The following is a 4721-nucleotide window of genomic DNA, read 5'->3' on the forward strand; positions in this document are numbered from 1 at the left end:
ATCATAACTTCAACAAATGATACCAGAAAAATTAGATATCCATCTGAAAATAAATACATCAAAATCATATAATCTTTTTGGAAAACTGTTTGATAGTTTCTTAAAAAGTTAGATACACACCTTCAGTATGATCCAGCCATTCTACTCTTAGGAATTTACCCAAAATTATTGAAAACATATGAGCACATGTCCTTACAAAGATATGTTCATTCATGCTCATAAACAATTAAATTGTAATAACAAAAATCTAGAAACAACACAGACAACATTTTTGTACATTCATATGACAGAATACTACTCAGGAATAAAAAGAAATGAGTTATCGACAAAAGAAACAACTTGACTGAATTTCAAAATAATTATGCTGATTACAAGAAGCCAAGTAGAAAAAAGTATACATACTATTTGATTTGGTTCATATAAATTTCTAGAGAAGGCAAACCAGTTTATAGTGACAGAAGCCATGTCAGGGGTTTCCTAAATGTGAAGTTGGACTGGCAGGGATTGCAGCAGGGGTTGGGCATAGTGGTTATAAAGTAGTATAGGAAACTTTTGGTTGTGATGGTAATGTTCGTTATCTTAATTATGGTGTGCTTTTACTTTGTGTACTTATGTCAAACCTTATTAAAATTTTCACTTTAAACCTTTCAGTTTTATTATGTCACTGATACTTCAGTAAAAATGTTTAAAAGTGATGTTTAAAGGGGTATAAATTTTAGGTTCAGGAAACCTAAGCACAAAATATAGTTGAGATGGTTTAATATGAGCAATCAGATTGAAAAATACTGAACCTTCTACCAACTATGTTACTCACATTGTTTAATAGATTTTCAATAATGTAGGTAATATTATTTAATTTTGTGAAAGAGAAATTTGAAGCTTAAAGTACTAAAATGACTATAGAGAGGATGAAATTTATAGAGTGAGATTCTACTTTTTTAACCACTATGCTTCCTTGAGATTTGGAAAGGATTTTTTGTTGATATTAAACTACATATAGATAGAGCCAAAGTATAAAGGCATATATTTACTAAAGGATTCTTCAATTAGAAATTTAGTGTATTAGAAATAGAGCAGATCAACTCATTTGATTTCATAATAATCTGTTTCTATTTGAAACATTGGGTTAAGTTTTTTTCCTTGCAGTTTGGGAAATACTAATGAACTTGAATTTCTTAATGAGGGCAATCATATTGGTGAATTGAGTTGGAAATATACCAGTTCAGGTTCACTTGAAAGATTTAAGCTTATTAAGTCTGAGTACAAGAAATTTTGACATGATCATAGTTCAATATCTCAATGGCTAAATGGAACAATATTTTTCTTTTAAGTGGCTCTAGAGAGAAGTAGACTTACAGAGACAGACTTGAATATAAAAACTTTCCCTGCTAACATTGTGAAATGGAAAGATTTTTAAGAAGCATAAGTCTCCTCTCATGGAAGGTGTTAATAGTGGCTGGATTGTATTGTAGAAGAGATCCTTGTATTGGGATTCCATCAAACTGATAATCTTAAGGTTCCTTCCTACTCAATAAGACAAAAATGAAAGAGAACCAAGCAACTTCCTCAAATAAACATGGAAGTATATAAAATTATATATAATGAAAGAGTGGGTGATGTATGAAATGAATAACAATAGTCAAATTTATTGAGTAGTTACAATTAATGACGTGTTTATACATAATCTCAATTAATCCCTCCAGCTAACCTATGATATGAGTACTATTGTCACCTTACTTTGATTTTTGAGAAAATAAAACTAAAAATGATGATTTACCCAAAATTTACAGCTGATAAGTAGTGGAGTTGGGATTTGAACCAAAATCACTTTTACTTCATATTCAGAACTTTGATTCACTAGATTATACTACAAATTTGTTAGCATATTTCTTAGTTTGTTGATTAATTTGAGATTAAATGAATGTTTGTTAGAAATATAAAATTTAATAGAAATGAAATTAATAGAAATAATGAGGGAAACATCATACCTGAGTGCAGTGATGATGAAATTATTTAAGAATATGATGTTCTTGACCACCTAGGCTCCACTGTTTCCCTGTTCTTGCTTCCCTCCCCTAATCGTTGCAACCCAGCCTGTCTTACAGGTCCCAGAACACCAGACGCCAAACATGTCCTGCCCACCCCTGGGAGTCGACACCCTTAAAAGTTGCTTCTTAAAGGACCTCTACATACTACAAATCACCAACCAGGCAAAACAACACAGAAATTGAAGCAAAAGAAAACTGGTTTTGGCAGTACAAGAGACAAACTCATCCATGGATAGACGGAAGGCCCCGCTTCCAAAGACCCTGCAACCCTCACCAGCAGGAAGCAGCTCCAGAAGATTGACCTTCGCCCCTTTTCCCACAAAAGTGGGCCCTTTTTTTTTCTTTTACAAAAACCGAAGAGGTGGGAATGTTAGAAATATGCCGCCATTTTGCGTGGCTTTTCCAGGTTCTTCTTCATTCCCTGCTGCCCTGCCAAAGGTCATAAGTCAGTTAAAGGAAGTCAAAACTGAGCTTCCTGCAAGGCATGAATTTTAAAAGGCAACATAGCTTCTGATAGGTTAAGACCCCTTCCCCCAGCTCTGACATATGACCTCCTAAACCCAGGTCTATATAAGACCACCCTGTCCCCTGCTTGCTCTTTTCTTCCTCTCTTCTTCTTCTTCTTCTTTCCTTCTTCGGTGCAGGTGCCCTTTCACCTCTTTAATAAAATCTCCTGTTGGGTAAAAAATAAATAAATAAATAAATAAAAGAATATGATGTTTTGGGGTTTGGCCTCAAAGAACAGGAATGTCAAGAAGCTGGCATTTCAGTGAATGGAATGAGTGAAAGCAGTATAGGTTTATTTTGTAGAAGTATGGGGAATGAGCCTGAGCAGTGTGCTGAACAGTTTTTGTTTTTTTTTTTAAATCTTTTGTTATAGTTTGATTTGTGTCCCCCCAATAAAACATGTTGTGAATCCCAACTTGTGGTTATAATACCATTTGGAAATGGGTTTTCTTTGTTATGTTAAGAAGCTATACCAGTCACTTTTCACATACTTTTTCTCTTTTTTTTTAAGAGTAGGGATAGCAAAGGAAGCAGAAATGGGGGAAGGTAGATGCCACACCACACAAAGATCACCAAGGAACCAAGAAACAAGGAACTTTCCCTGAGCTGACAGAGAGAGAAAGCCTTCTCCTAGGGCCACAACCATGAACTTGTACTTACAGCCTCCTAAACTGTTAGAGAGTAAACTTCTGTCTGTTAAAGCCACAATTTGTGATATTTCTTTTATAACAGCGCTAGATAACTAAGACATTTGAATGTAGCACTATAGACTTTTGTTCTTTTTCTTTAAATATGGATCCATTAAGGCATTATGAGAAAGATGTAGATATGAGCAAAGCAATACTTTCAAATAATAATGCACATTTCTATGCTGGTGGTGAGTAGAAAATATTGCAAAAGGTGATGTGAAACTGGATATTGGAAAAACATATGCTTAAAAGATTCAGGTCCCAGAGTAATTGAATGGCAGTCAGAATAGGCAATGGGAAGGGACAGAATTCTCAGAAAAGAGGAAAGAAAGAAGAAGAAGTAAAAAAAATGACTTTAAAAAATAAAATTCACTGCCATCAAGTTGGGTTTCCAAGGCAATATCACTATGGAAGTAGATTGCTCAACCTTCCTTCCAAGGAGTGGCTGGTGGGTTTGAACTGCCAGCTTTCTGGTTAGCAGTCAAATGTCTTAGGCACTACACTGCCAGGGTTTCTTAAAAAAAAAAAAAAAAAAAAATGACTTAGATGATCCATAAAAGAAAATATTGATGTGTTATACTTCATAAAATTAAAAATTCTAGACAGCCAGCAAGATGGCAAACTAGGCAGAAAGACTGCACAGACCCTCTTCAACAAAGAAAAGGGAAATCAATTAACAGAGACACAGAAGATAATCCTGGACCCCTGAGCCTTGAAGGGAAGGATGTAGAAGTGAACTAAACCCAACCAGCAGAAGAATGTGCATGAAAATACCAAAAAAGGAGACAGATGGAGCTGCGGTCTGGCAGCGATCCTGAGCAATCCTGATGGCACAGACAGCTTGGAGATTCCCGAGTGGTGGAAGGACCTAAGAATTAACCTAAAAATCAGCCCTGATAGCCAGGGACTGCTAGAGGACTGTGCACAGTGGCTGGGGAACAAACGGAAAAGGTGAAGAGAATGGTGGACTGAGCTGTGGAGTTTTGCCAGTGCAGAGGGCGCCACCATTTTGAAGGTTTAAAAAGTGGCTTGACTATTTTGGATATTTAAAGAGACAGTGCTCTCACAGATTCCTGGGGCTTAAGAACATGTTCTGCTTTCCAGAAACCCCAAGTACACTCGGGGACTACAAGACTGAAAAGGTACGACATTCCTCTTGTTACTCTTATACCCCACACCCACTTGGTGAACGGAGGTGCGGCCATCCCCCACTCCCACCTACTTTTGGGGCCCACAGGAACTGCATCACAGTCTGTGTGCTCAGACGGAGCCTGGGTGCCCTGCCCTGTCCTCCACCAAATTTTTTTTTTCCTTCTTTGTTAATTTTATTTTATTTTTATTTTTCACTTTCTTTTTTCTGGTGATTAGTTTGCTTGTATTTGTCTGTTTTAAAACAACTAATATTATTAATACTTTTGTCCTTTCTATTATTATTCTTAATCTTCCCCTCCCAGGTCCTAGTTTTCAGCATTTTTTC

The sequence above is a fragment of the Orycteropus afer genome, unplaced genomic scaffold (genome assembly GCF_000298275.1).
Source record: "Orycteropus afer afer isolate SDZICR_OR568_19922 unplaced genomic scaffold, OryAfe1.0 scaffold00019, whole genome shotgun sequence".
Taxonomy (NCBI): domain Eukaryota; kingdom Metazoa; phylum Chordata; class Mammalia; order Tubulidentata; family Orycteropodidae; genus Orycteropus; species Orycteropus afer.